Below are 15,122 nucleotides of genomic sequence, written 5' to 3'. Positions count from 1 at the left end.
GAATAATAACGGTGTTGATAAACCTGAGAAAGTCTGTTAGAGGATGACTAAGCTGGTCTGAGGACTGAAGCGCTTACCATATGAGGAGAGACTGATGGAGCTGGGCTCCTTAGTGTGGGGAAAAGCAGCCTTAACGGAGAACAAGTATCCTTCCAGTAACAATGGGGCTACCAAGAAGACAAAGTCACAAAGTCAGTCTCTTTATTGTGGTGCATAGTGGGAGAATGAGAGCCAACAGCAAAAATTGAAGTGATGGGGCTATGACTGTATATAAGCTGAAAATTTTCACTACATGTATAACTAAGCCCTGATGTCTGGGCTTGGTGTCCCAGTGATTTTGTGGAACCTCTGTCACTGGAGGTTTTGAAGACCTGACTCAACAAGACCCTGGGAGATCCAGTCTGAGTTCAGTGTTTACCATGCTTTACCAGCTAAAGGATGGAATAGATGATTAGCCAAGGTTCCTCCTAACCTGAATGCTCCAGGTTGATTGTATGATGATGCAAAAACATGTGCATCTAATTATTATTACCAAGGGGAAATGCTGAGTTCATGGAAATAAATGATGATTTGAAATTATCCATTGCAGTAAGGATGAGAAGTTGACTGAAGGACAACAGAAAGACCTTGTAAAGTTTTGTGACTGAAGAATAAAAGTGTATATGAAGCTGAATGGAGAAAAATTTGCAGTGATGCAAATGTAAAAGAATGCTAGCTATACTTATGAATGAGTGGACTCTGACCGCAACATTACTTCACAGGACTGATATCTTTGGGATGTATTCCCAAGATATTTCCATGAAAATATGATCTTATAGCTTACTGGCAATCAGAAAAGCAAAGCAAATGTTAGGAATGCTAGAAAATGGAGGAAAAAACAGAGACTGTGATTGTGGCATGGTACAGAACCATGGCTCACTCACCTCTTGCATACTGCTTGCATTTTTGGTTTCTTTCTCCCAGAAATATGTAGCAAAATAAATGGTGCTGATAAGAACCAAATGGATGTTCAAAAGTGCAGAATAACTTACATATGAAGTATGAGCAAATAAAAGTCTGGAAAAAGGAGGGTTTGGGGTGGGAAAGATTTGGTATAGTTTTCCAGGTCATGAGTGGCACGGAGAACTAATGTGGAAATGGAGGCATCAAAGAAGCAACAGGAGCAAGAGTCAGAGCAAACAAAGTAAGTTATAGTTGGAAAAAGGTCTCTTCTGCCAGAGAATACCAGGGAAGCTTTATGTTTAGTGGGGTGAGGTGAGACTATACAGTTTTAGAGAGGAGGAATCTGTTGAGGTTTATGTAGAATTTACATTGCATTTGCATAAAAATCCCTTCTAGGTCTGGAAGTTTCTGAGATGAAAGTAAGTAAGTTAAGTCTGGAAGCTTACTAGGGGAAATAACACATACATGTTCTCTGCTCTTATTCTCCCTGGGCATCCCTTATGGTAACTGCTAAATAGACAGTGGCCCTTGCTCGTACCTAGTATGGCCATGAAATGTGTACCAATTACAGTGGTATCTTCATCTTATGGTAATGTTATTAATGAGTGAGAAGCCCTTCTTTAGAAGAATATAGCTACTCATGTAAAAACATAATTAATGACAAATAGCTTAGGGCTTTGAAGGGAAGTGGCGAAATTTAGTGAGAAGTCGCTTCTGTTTGTCTCTTCAAATGATTTGTAGGAAGGGATTATATTATAACACACTCACAGACTCTATCCAGGCAACAACATAATCAATTAAAAACTACAGTAAAGCAGATCCTCTGAATTATATATTTCCCTATTTTCAGACCAGGTGTTTGTGAATACATTATTTTGTCATTTGTAAAATGCATTTTTCTGACGATAATTGTAAACATTTGAGGAGAGACTAGTTATCATTATTGAACTAGTTCTGCCTTATCAAAACCACTATCAAATCCACATAGAACCTGAATTCAAAGTATTCATTTTCAGAAAAGCTCAGAAAATATCAACCTTTCTTACAGTTCTCTAAGTCAAAATGCGCCTTTCCTTAACTGTTTAGCATTCTAGTTTTGAAATGTAGTATTCCAGCAAAGTATCAGAAAGATGGTAAATAATGTTACACTCTGATGCTTGATATCCCTTCAAATTAATATACTTTTGGCTTATATGTATATAAATACACAAATCTAACTGTGAAAGCTTTCCTGTACACAAAATAAAATTTTCTTCAGGGCTGGTACAAAAGTGTAGAACCAAATCCTAGAAAACCAGCCCAAGGACCTTTGCAAAGACCACCAGCCTGTGCTTCCAGGGCAAGACACATTCCATCTTGGTTTTCCAAGATAAACATAATGATGTGTATTAAAGAACAGCAGCCTAAACCCTATCAAAAGCAAAACCTACTTTGCATGCTTATTTCCATGAACAGGACGGGGAGAGAGAAAATAGATCATGAATACTGCTCACATTGCTTTAAGCAGTGATGAAAGTTGCTCAGACATCCTAGTCTTGTGAACTGAAGAAGATCTGAATAAAGTACAAAATGAACAAACAGACAAACATTAAGCATTGGAAGTCTGTGTAAAATTAGATCTGGCAGAAACACCAGGCTTATGCAAAGCATTTCCTTTTTTTTTTTTTAATAATTTTTCACTTATACACGCATGTACAGTTGTGTGTATATATGTATAGTAAAGTCACTTGTACACTCAGTTCTCATAAAATGATGATACTTATCTTTTACCTCCCTTTGTATGTACAAAGTCACACATTATATTCATTTATATTATAGATAAACTATGCATACAAAAATAAATACATTTTTCTCTTAAATTAATATGGGTTTTAGCTTTCCATTTCCTTAAAAAACAACAAGCTTCCTGGCCAACTCTGTGCTTGCCCTCCTGCACTGTATTTTTTTATAAAAGAACAAATACAGAAGATTGCAGATGATTCCTACCCGACTTGTTGCAATATTTAGTTCTTTAATCTTGTGTCACAGCTGAAGGTTAGGTTGACCCATGTGATTCACAGTAAAACAAGTGGTGGGGGAAAAAGCAAAGGAGATTCTTGTGATAAACCATGTTTAATTCTATTTCGGAGGAAACAATCATCTCTCTCAGTAGGATGATGGCTGAAAACTGCAAAAGCTCACACAAATATACAGTGCTGTATCATTCTTGGTTTAATAAAAACAATTTATATGCAGGGTAGTGAACATGAGGAAAGTTATGGAAAACATTTCTCACCCAAGGACAGAGTACCAGATGTGCTGAGACTTATGGGAGCAATCAAAGGTGGCCAAGGCTCTGCTGTGGGCCTTATTAAGTTAGACTGTGATCCAGCACCTTCAACTTATTAAGCTGTCGGGAGTTTCAGTGATTAAAACCAAAGAAAGGTCAGTCACAGACCTTCAGCATTTCCCTGGACTGGTATTTTCTTTTAGGCCTTAGACCCTAATGAAGACACTTCACTCGATACGTGGATTTTTTTAAATCAGTCTTTTGAGCTGGATTTGTCCATAGCTTGAGAAAATCTTCAATACATTTTGCTTCCTCAGAACTCTGCATACAGTTATCAAAAATCCTAACCAATAGCAAGAGATGAGGCCTTATGGCTTTGCATATCATCATTGCGGAGATCAAAGAAACAGGTTAATGGGGATCTGGAGAAGTTTAATTATGTCCTAGGTGAGGAATGAGGGTTAGTGGCTGTAGGTGGGGCTGTTCTAAATAAGCTTTCAAAGCTCTGATAGCTGAAGTCTAATGTTTGTAAAAGGTATAATAAAACTAGTATTTCTTACGGATTTAAGGTTGCCAAAATCAACCCACTAGTCCTAAAAAGCCACACAATGGGAACAGCCATAATGTGCTCCAGGTACATGTGATGTCAATGTTATTTTCTGAGCTGGTCTCAGGTGGGTTAAAGGTTATTGTTTCATCTACAGGGGCACATATTATTGCTTACAAATCCTTAATTATCATACTACCAAGAAGTCTTACTCAGCCTCTTCATCTCTGGGTGTCTGACAGGGTTAAAGAGTTGGCAAGCATGCAGAAGTCTCTTCCTCATTTGTATTATATTTTTCTTTGATGTTACCCATATCGATTATAACGGCATCTTTCGGGTGGACTAGTACTTTTTTAACATATAAGCCCCTTGTCCTCACAAGCTTTTAATGCCGCTGTAATAACACAGTCTGGAAGCTTGGCACAAGACAGCAGGCACGCAGAGGAGTCTTCCTTGTGTTTATTGTACAATATTTATGCATTAAAATCACTTTGTCTGTTTTCATGTTACAAAAGATAAGGATTGTATCCTTTATGATATAACGAACAATAAATACCAGTCCTGTTACAAAGCAGAACATGGTCGTTCTGCTGTGTCATGATTCACATAAACTGTTGGTACCTTCTCCCATTTTTAGTTTTAAATTGTTGAGCATTAAGTGTTCTGGGAACACTGGAATACCTTTGTGGTCATTTTGCATATGGCTTTTTATTCAGATATAACAACATTCATTACCTTACGGTGGATCAGTTGGAAAATAAAAATAAATTTACATGATGGGACTTAACACTTACTATGAGAAACTATAAGTGCTTAATCCCATTAATTAAAACAAAATGTACATTTTCATTGTCCCTAGATGATTGTGTTCTCATGTTATAATGCTGCTTTTTACTTAGTGAATTGCAGGACCTTAATCACAGATGTAAGTGGCAGAGCAAGCCTGGTGCTGGATGGTGGCTGTGGTGCTTTGATGCCTGGCCAGCCAGAGGTTTGATGGGAGTCCCAGTGCCCGGTTCATTTTCACCAAGTGCAAAAATGGCTCTTCAGCAGTCAGTGGCAGCCTTGCTGTTAACACACGCCTGACTACTAATGTCCTGGGGGACAAACCCACAGGACAGAGTAGAAATGCTGCTAGAGTCAGGGATGCAGCGAGGGACAGAAGGGGGAAGAAGCACCACATTAGGTGTTTGCTTCTACCAAAGCAATTGAACGTTTGTGGGGTGGGGTCTGTCCCACAGGGATGATGACCGTAGAAGCAGGGGCGTTATTTTTTACCTATCTCATGAAACAGCCCCCAGAAGGATGAAGGTAGGAATGTGGTTGCTGCAACTGCATTTGTGGCCAAAATCTCACTGGTAATAGTGGATTTCATTTTGTTCTCTTTTATTTATTTGTTTACCATCTTTAGAGAAATATAGGGATAAATATTTCTGGTGTTTTTAAGCTGAGATTCAGTTCTATCTTATCTTGAGTATAACTAGGAAAACTGGTGCATTCTGCAGTACACATTGGAAATTAGAAGACTAAATGCTTTTGCTTCCACAAAGTCCAAGAGGACAATGTACCATTATCTTCTATCAGCCCACCTGTTTCCATCCAGTGTTTGGCTACAAAATTTCAGTAAAATTCCTGGCCTTTGTTGTAACTATAATATATCCTGTAAAATTTGGTTAATTACCCAAAGATTGTCAGGAAGTAAACTCAAAAGACATGGCCACCAAAACGTGAATAGGTTTCTGGGATTAGAATGACCTTAGTTCATGCCATTTTACATTAATCTAATAGACCAGAAGAACCCCTTCAGAGCTGCTCAGCTCAATAAATGCATTATAAAATGCATTATAAATGCATTATAAAAAATGGACAAATAAATATTTGCTAGGCCAGAATTGTTTCTTTGGATCTATTTTACTATTTATCATATGTATATATATATATTAAAAGCTGTAATAGGCTCTTTAATAAATATTTTTTTATTTTCTAAAGAACGCTCTAGGTCATTTTTTCAAACATTTATTTTCAGGCAAATAAAACAATTTATTTTTTTTAATATTGGGTGTTTCTAGTGCAAATTGTGAGCTTTCTTTTTAGGAAAACTCACTGCTATAGCTGAAAACTTTGAGCTTCTCAAACAAACAGGCAGACAGTCACAAGAAAGTCAACATAAAGTTTGACATTCCATTTCAGTATTAAGTCATAGCCTACTGACTTTTTAATATGACGTGAAACCTATTATTAATAGTTCTCACTTGCCAAAGAATCCCACTGAGATCCCTTTGTGATAAGTAAATGAAGTTGAACTGAAATGTCATGGCAATAGCCTGAAGAACAACTAGAGAAAGATATCACTGAGATATATAACAAATAAAAAGGGAGAAAATACCTTCCAGAATGACTGAAGCAGCTCATCATGTAATCATGATGGACTTGGAAACAGCAGACCTAAGGGTCAGCTGGGAAAGTACAAAAGATCTCTGCTTGCAGGCAGCTACAGGCAAACACTTCTCTTGCTCTGGCTGATATGAAGCTCTTATTTTTCAGAGACTATTGCTTCATGAGTGATTCAGAGTAGCATTGCAGATATGGTGAGGCTTGTAGGAAAAGTTCATTTTTCTCAAAAACTTGCAAAATATGTGTACTAGGTTTTGCCTAGGGAAGGAGGTAGTGTGCAGCATACACAGAGAAAGTATTGAAGTATCTGAAGTACTTTTTTACCTCATTGTAGAGGAAAGCAAATATATTCAGCACACATGTAAAGAAATTATTTATAGAATGAATTTGTGTGATCTCCAGAAGAGTTACTGTCTTTTTGGTCTTGTCTAGTAACCAAATATATTCAAAAATATAGTCAGAATTCTGGTAACACAGGCTTATGAGGGGGTTAGAGTCAATAATATTCATACTTTAATTAAGTCAGATCCCAAATGTGAGCACATATGGGATATTTCCTTCACAGGCCCAGATTCTCATTGAAGTTGTTGCCCACCTAATTCTGTTAACTGTCAACCATGGTGACATTTAAGGCTCCTATTTTTTCTCTTTCTTGTAAATATTGTGTTTAATGCATTGTTCAGCAATCAGAGGAAAAACCTGTGATACAAGCTACAGATCACTGTTGCCATTGAGCTGGACAGGACATAAGGGTTCTGTGTTTTTATTGTTTTTAATGATAAAATCGATGCCTTCATAACTCAGAATTGTGCTCTGATGTTCTACATAACTTCATAAACAAGGTAAAAATTTCAGGGCAGCAGAGATAAAAGATTCATCTGATCAGATCAGATGAAAATCATCACCTTCCCTTAAAAAATCATATTCTCTTTTAAAGATAAGCCAATAGGAGTCACCTGCAGCTTGCAGACATGTTTGCAGTTTCCTGTACTGTCTTTACAGCAAATGTGTTTTAACACTGGGAAGTGATTTCTGAATGGTTTATACACATATTTAACTTAGGGGTGAAAACATCTGATTTATCTCAAAACTTTGATTAGATATTTTATCCAAAGCTTCTGTCAAGAAATGTGTCTCATCATATGAATTTTCTGAAGTCTCCACTGAACTGCAGGGATATGGCTTTTGTCTGATGTGTCATTAGACCTTCATAATTAATACTCTGTTCTATTTTAAAGAAAATTTTCTAGGTCCTCTTCAAGTAATTTTTAATAAAAAATGTTTTATCATTTCCACTTGCAGCTGTAGGTATATAACATTACATATAGAAACTTACAGTTTGTGTTTAATTCCTGAAGTGTGCAGCTTTTTGCTTTCTTTCCTCAAATACTACTTTTGAAATTGTCCGTATTGTCTGTTCCTTTTACAGACTGATGGGTATTTATCCTTTGTAAAGCACAACAGAGCTCTCACATATGCCCATTATGTACAAAGTTAATTTTTGCCGTTTCTGCACAACACATGATAGACATTCAGCAACACAGGAAGGTGACTCTGGCCTTGTTTTGCAAGAGGAAGTGAAATTTGTAAGCACCTCTCCTCCCCAAGGCCATAGTATTTTCTACATCCGTTGCTTGCAGTAGGTTGCTCCAAAAGGTGAAATCTGGTAGATTATGTTTGCAAGTGTGCATGCCCACAGCACTGAGGGAGAGTCGGGGCAGGGTCACTAGAGGGTCCATCATGGAAAAAACCCTGGATGAAACTGTGATTGTATTGAAGATAATGGCATAACTCTACTAATCTTTAGTAGGAATTTTACCTCCATTGTCTGCTGAACTCTCTACAACGTGTGCACAGGGACCAAAGCTCTCAGTCTGGGCCTTCAGTAGCTCATGGAGGAGGACTGCAGGGATTCTATGTGCCATCAACAACGTAAACGTAGACTGGCTGGCATCCAACCTAATGTGCAGGTTGCTCGTGGGGTTGCTCATGTGGAGGTCTGGGAGAAGCAGGTGTCCAAAGGAGGAGGAAACACCCTTCACTTCCAGTTCAGCACTTTAAAACTGTGTTTGCTGATATTGAGTGCAGATAGAAGCTGCTTTTGTTAGCAGAGGATTTTATAGTTAATTTGGAGAGAGAGAAAAGTGCTGCATTTCCTTTATACTTGCTGCTTGCAGCAAGTGATCTCTCACTAGCCTAGTTAGATAGTGCATTTATCACCATAGAATATAGCCTGTATTCAAAAAAAAAAAAAAAAAAAAAAGGTGCAATTTCTCTTGGATGGAAGGCTGCCTGCTTGTGCTCTGCTCTTGTTTAGTATGCAGCGTGGGCACAGTGCCACACTGACTTTTAACCCTAACGGAGAAAACACACAAGTTGACTATGGGCCTCGAGGGAATGCAGAGCTTTAATGGCAATTTGAGTGTAAAATCTGGTCTCTGGAAGAAAGGTCACCACATCTGCATAAGCCCCTTGAGTCAGGCTTAGAGCCCTGTCTGCCTTCAACTAAAGAGGCATTTTCCTGTGGCTGGAGGCTGCTTTAGTGTGAGGTACAGGGAACACATGACAGAATCAGGGGAACTGAACGATGTTTGTGCATGTTTGACTGCAGTCTGCATCCTAAGAGAAGACTTTTGAGGACCCCAATCAATACTACAACCATGTCCTGTGCAGCCGCGGCGTTGATTCTTCCTGTTACAATAATGAATTGAAGTCTCACAACAGTGGGCACAACAAGCGCTGCTCAGCCCTTGATATTCCATCACCTTTAACTGGTGGTATCTGTCTAAAGCCCACTGTTAACTGTACTTGCATGGTGACCTGCTGGAGACCTTCTGTGGCCCTCTGCTGAACAATGTAAAAGCAAAATGCCTTTCAGAGCTTCTACATCAAGTTTCTCCGTTCAGAAAGGGGAAAGGAAAAGAACCTACCCACTTCACTTTGACATTTTAACTGGAAATTCTCACCACCAGCCGTTTAAATTCTGGGTGGCTTCTGCAGCAAAGCTGGTGGCATCAAGTGTTGAGTGGGGTGAGCAATCAGTTCTGCAGGGCAGCATCCACCTCGATGGTGCTGCTTCAGCTACCATGGAAAAATCCTTCCAGCTTGGCAGCCTCTGTCAGGAAAAGTGAAGTGTTGCTGGTGGAAAATGAAGAGAACAGAGGAAAACAGCGGTTAGTTCAAAATATGTCCACTTCTCCACACCCCAGGAGATCTCAGCTCAACCAGCACCACTCCCCGCTGATCCCCTCTTTCCTTTCTGCTGCTCCCACCCAAACATGCCCCTTTTGTGGAGATAGGATAGAGGCATCCCAGAGGGCTTTCCTCTTGGTTCTGACCCCAGTCCGGGAACTGATTGACATTTATTTCAGTCCGCATTTGCCTGGATCCAAACACCCTGTGATCTCATCTTATTTCTTCTAAGAGATAGAACAAAACACTTCCATACTGGTAGATGAATTTTGAGGCTCAAGCAGTCCTTTAACATCAATCCCTGAAAAGGGGCTCCTCCCTGTAGTAGTTACATAGATCTGTCCATGCAGATAGCCAAGAGGATGTTGTGAGGAAAAAGGAAGTTTTCCTGTTATACAGAAGGGAAATTAAGGCAGAAATTTGTGCACTGACTTGTAAAAATGATTAAATAATCAGTAGAGCAAAAGGAAGGTATAATACTGCTTTAATTTTTTCTCTTGGCCAAATCCATGGAATCATTTTCCTCTCTTATCTTCCATTACTCAAATAATCACAGTTCTCACTGCCCTCACTGTTTAGTGTGTTAGAAGAGCGACAATGACATTGAGAGCCTCGGGGTTTTGATTTCCTAAGTTTACCTATAAAAAAGGGGAAAAAAAAAAAGACAAAACTTCCTGGCTAAAATGTTCTGTTTTGACAAGGGTGGTAAAACCAAACTTAGTTTTTATAATAAAAATAGTGTCATGTCCAATTTCCCTTCCTACCTCCATCTAACTCTGAAGTGTTTTGAAGTAGCGAAGAACTGCAGTGCAATACAATCTGCAGAATATCAGCAATATTTTCTAACATGTGGTAATGTTTTTCCGCACACATAAAAGTGACCCAACCCTAACAAGGGAACCAGGACTGTTTCAAAAATAATGTTAACTTTGACAGCTCATGTAGCTATTTTGTACTATGTTAAATTTAGGATTACTACCTTTTCTTGAAACTTGAAAAGAGCACTGTGCTTGTCCTCATTCCAGCTGATAGGAATAAGTGGCTATTGCTACAGCCAGCAACCAACAGGACAAATTGGGATTATGAGCCACAAGCTTAAGCCCCCTGTATTCCTATGAATTAACACCTAGAAAATGTATGTGATTGATACAAATCCTTTTTTATGATACATCATTTAAAGGACTTTACTCCTTTTACTGTGGCTTATTAAATTCAGGCATGAGGGCCCAGTTCCACCCTGACCAACATCAATGGCAAATTCCCATTGATTTTGCTCAGGAACAGGATTGGACCTTTCATTGTCAAAGATTTCCTTTGAGAGCTGACATTTGCATCAAATTCTTCTTCCCTGCAAAACATCTTTATTACAAAATACCATGATTATATCCAAACAGCATAAACATCTTTTAAAAGCTTAACATTTTTTTTAGTCAATTTATTAATACCACTTAATTAAATAATTAATGACACTTGTGGGAGGCATGCGGGACCAAACTGGAAAGTCAGAGAACTACAGTTTTATGTTGTCTCTGAAATAATTTTGTTGTTGTTGTTGTTGTTGTTGTTGTTGTTTGATTTTTTTTATTGTTGTTGTTTTGCTATTTTGCCTGTTACTAATCTAAGACAAAATAAATTCCATTTGATTAATTAATGATGGGAACCACAAAGAAACCAGGAAAAAAATTAAACTGTACTTTGAAATGACAAATATTTTTCTTTTTGATATTCCTCAGTACAAGTATGAAATAGAATTTATTGAAGTTCAGCAGCTGTAGAAAAATGTTCCATAGCTAGAACACAGAAATGATTTAATAAGTTCTATGAAAAGTCAATTTGCATGAGATCAGCACCTAGCCTATAACGGGTGGTAATGGATTGTTGGCTTGATTTTATACCGCTTGACATCAGATTACAATACACTGAATAAATGTTAACCTATAATCCCTTTAGTAAAAGCTGGCATTGTTTGTCTTCTCTTGTAGAGACCACATTGATTTTCTTTTATTGGATGCTCAAGTGCTGTACCTCAGATTGATTACTTTGAATTAAATGTGCACAGAACATTTTTATTATTCTAAAACAGGAGTCTTAACATTAAAGTGATACCTTCCATTCCTCCCTGCCTCCCCCCCTGCTCTCCTGTTAAAAGTGTACTCTACCATTTAAGTTGGATTTCTTTCACTTTCCCATTTCTTTTCGGGGCTGCTGTGATGCTGACCCCTGTTCTGCCCCTATGCCCCTTGACCCTGATGCATCTGACCAGTGAAGACTCTGGGGGTGGCAAATTAATAGAAGCATTGCTTGTTAATTGCATAAGAGGAAAGCCAAGAATTCATCACCTCAGTCATGGCCATTGCTTCCCTTTGACCCCCTTCTCCCACAAGGCTTTTGCTGGTGGTCACATCTGTGGTTTTTCTATATCCTACATATTTGCCATATAATTATTCAGCATCAAACCTTATTAATCAAATCGATGCTGTGTTTTAAATGGAAATTGCTGGATTAATACAAGCATTCATTTCATCCTGAAAATCTTGATGGCTTTAGCACATGGAATCCAATTGGAATATAAAAGAAGGGATGTAGAGACCTGATTGAATTAGGAGAGGCATGCTGCACATTAAATTACATATGCCAGCAGGGGTCCATGCTTTTATAGTAAAATACTACTGTAGAGTATATACATCTTATACCTCCTGTAGTTTCCTTACATTGGTCAGTGTTCCTGTGCTAGATAGAAATATTTATATCTATAACTATTTATATTTATATATAGTTATATTTCAAAACACATAATTTTAAATGGGCTCTTGTATTGTATAATTTTTATTTATTTATTTTTAAGGTTTCTTTAAATACTTCTTTAAATTGCTTCTTCAAATAGACTGTGTTAACAAAACAGCAAATGATGTAATGTTACATTTTACTGCCTGGTTATGGAGATTTTGTCCTTCCTGTCTAATATACTTATAATTACAGACATGTAAACAGTCTCAGCATTTTAGAAAAAGAGTCATGAGATTTGTTGTCATGCCCTAGGCGTGCTAAATGTCCTCAACACATTGTTACTCACCCAGTTTAGTGATTTCAGGCCTCCTTTCACACCTTGGATAGATTTGCAGTTTATTCCTAGTGAACCTGCTGTGCAAAGGGTGAGGGTGGTCAGTTAGAAAGTGATCAACCATAAAAAATTTACACACAGCCCGGTGACATTACACACTGACTCAGTGAGCAGCTTGCACTGCTTCTTAGGATCTGACATACACACTGGTCTGATACGAGTGTTCCCATTGAAATCCACATTCTGTCGGTAAGGGTTTTCTGTGGCCTGCAAAGTGGGACTTATTTTTAATAGTTTGGTAACAGGATGTGGACAGAAAATAAATAAATAAATTATATATATATATATATTTATTTATATATATATATATACACACTTAAAGGGTACCTTAAATTAAGACCAGAAGACACCCAAAGGACAAAGGTGCTGCCTCAACAGTTTCATGGTTCCTTGATTGAATTTGGATTGCATTAGACTGGGTCTCTGCAAATGCTGAAGGATGCCAAAATATTCTACAGAAGTTCCCTTTGTCATATTGAGATTTAAGTACCCAGTTTTGCATAATTATCTCCAGGTAATTTATTTTTAAACATGGGCCTCCCTCCCACATTTTCTGTCTTGTTTTGTATTTATCCAGTTAGATAAAACCCAACCCTAAAAGCAAATTAAAACTCTTTTTTTTTTTGTCTTTCTGTTAATAAAATTCTGCTCACACTGTTTTCATGAGGCTACATTGTCAGTTGTCCTATATCAACAGCCATACTTCAGGAAATCAAAGTTTGCCCACAACCCAAATTGGAAAGCTTTCTCTGTTCAGCAAAGGAAACTGAAGCAGATCTCTCTCCCAGCTCCACTGAAGCTCTACCCATTTCCAGCATTATAGCACTGAGCAATAAGGTTGGTGACACACTCTGTGGATGGGAGTCATCAGTAAAGATTTCTGTATGTCCCCAGCCTCAATGTGGCAAGATAATTCAGAAGAGATTTATACTCAAAATCCTCAGAAAATGCATTCTATAAGTAACAAAATGATGTGTTATCATGCAAATCCAGTCTTAATACAAGACTGAAATTACTCAAAAGATGTTTACAACAAAGTAGTAATGAAACTGCATTTGGCAATCACAAAAACAAGTTACTATGCTGTATTTTATGACATAAATTATTTCATTTTAATATTTCTCCTGTCAAATTAGATGAATTTACTTACCAAACTTTATATATAGTTCATGATTACTGGTAAAAGAAAATTAGTTATAAAATAAGTCAGCTTAACATCCAGACGTAGGATTTTAATAACAACTTGATATACAAAGACTGTCAGGTGCTGTCTGCTGGTGAGAAATAAATAATACCCCAGACCCTTCACTGTAATTACCATCATTTACTGTACGTACAGGATCTGCAGTGTGGCTTGTGCTGTGTAGACTCAGAAGTGCTTAAAGTCCGTCACCTGGTTCCAGGCGAAAAATTCAAGACAGGACAGGAAAGGCAAGGGGAGGTGGAGAGACGTCCACTCAGCTGGGACCCACAGGGGACTTCAAATGAAGGCCTTTTTCCAGGCCTAGGCCACTGAAAACAGAATGGGTGTATTACATATATTATATCTATACAAAGAGAGGCCCTTTTCATTTTGTTTCACTTCCTGTGGTGAGAACTCTCAGTACTGATCCCCTGCCACTAACAATGTCATGTATTCAGTGATGCAAACACAGCGACTGCCTTCTCCAAAATCACGTGCAATGTTCCTCAGTTCAATTTTTCTGAATTTCCCAGGGAAGGGGGAGTCGATATCCACATTTTAATGTATGTGGACCTCAGAAACTTCATGTTGACATCTTGGCCATGCTACCAGCACCATTTGTTAGTCACACAGGCAGCTTTAAACTAAGCAGCAGAAGTAAGCGCTTAACCTTAAGCACGTTCAAGTTGGTGGGAGGTGAACACATTCTTTAACAGATTTGTTAAACAAGGATGAGCTGTGGAATTGAAACCACAATGATATGCTGGATGTCGTGTGTCGTGTCCCCCTCCCCTCCTTTTTCCTCCCCCCTCCCCGTAGCACACAGTAGGTGCTGTTTTCAAGCACATATTCTTCTAAGTCTCTGAACAAAAGACATCCTCCAACTTTTGGGAGGCCCCTTTCCACAAAGAAGTGATATTCCTTACGATGAATAAACCTTGTGAGGGTTAGGGAAGATAACAGAACAAATGCTCTGTGTAGTGGCCTGCAAATTACATGTTGTAATGTAAGAGAATCCAGCTGAATAAATAACATTCAAAGGACGAGCTCTCCATTCTCGTCGCCGTACAGTACAAAGATAACAGAAAGCATGTTCTAAGAATATAGCCATGCAGATAACAAGCTATAAAACATACAATGATCCAGTGAAATCTTTCTGAAACACATAACTGATAACAGCTAAACATTTTTCAAAGAAAACATTTTCAAAGTGCTGATGTTTTATGTTTTTGCTATTTAGAGGGAAAAAAAAAAAAAGGCAGCAAACCATTAAATGATGGATTTGTGCAAATTGGGCTTATTCCTCAGTTCTCAATTGACTGAATCACGTAGAGATGGGAAGAGCACAAGTTTACACCCATGCTTTCCTGTAAACGAACCTACAAACCAAAGTCATATATTTCTTTGTGTGATGCATCTTTTTCACAAGGTTTCTAACATGCTGACATCCTGGGGGAAGGCATCTGAAATAATC

General features: G+C 38.1%; 1 long non-coding RNA gene across 1 annotated transcript in view; it reads left to right on the top strand.

The window, feature by feature from the left end:
* Positions 1–1,119: 1,119 nt before the first annotated feature.
* The window catches only part of LOC118258946 (uncharacterized), a 19,272-nt gene continuing 5,269 nt past the window's right edge, over positions 1,120–15,122 (top strand). The window contains exon 1 of the long non-coding RNA XR_004781917.2: positions 1,120–1,183. This is a non-coding gene — a long non-coding RNA (uncharacterized LOC118258946). The remainder of the gene's footprint in view (positions 1,184–15,122) is intronic.

The sequence above is a fragment of the Cygnus atratus genome, chromosome Z, assembly GCF_013377495.2.
Source record: "Cygnus atratus isolate AKBS03 ecotype Queensland, Australia chromosome Z, CAtr_DNAZoo_HiC_assembly, whole genome shotgun sequence".
Classification (NCBI taxonomy): Eukaryota; Metazoa; Chordata; class Aves; order Anseriformes; family Anatidae; genus Cygnus; species Cygnus atratus.
This window is presented reverse-complemented; position numbering and strand designations above follow the sequence as displayed.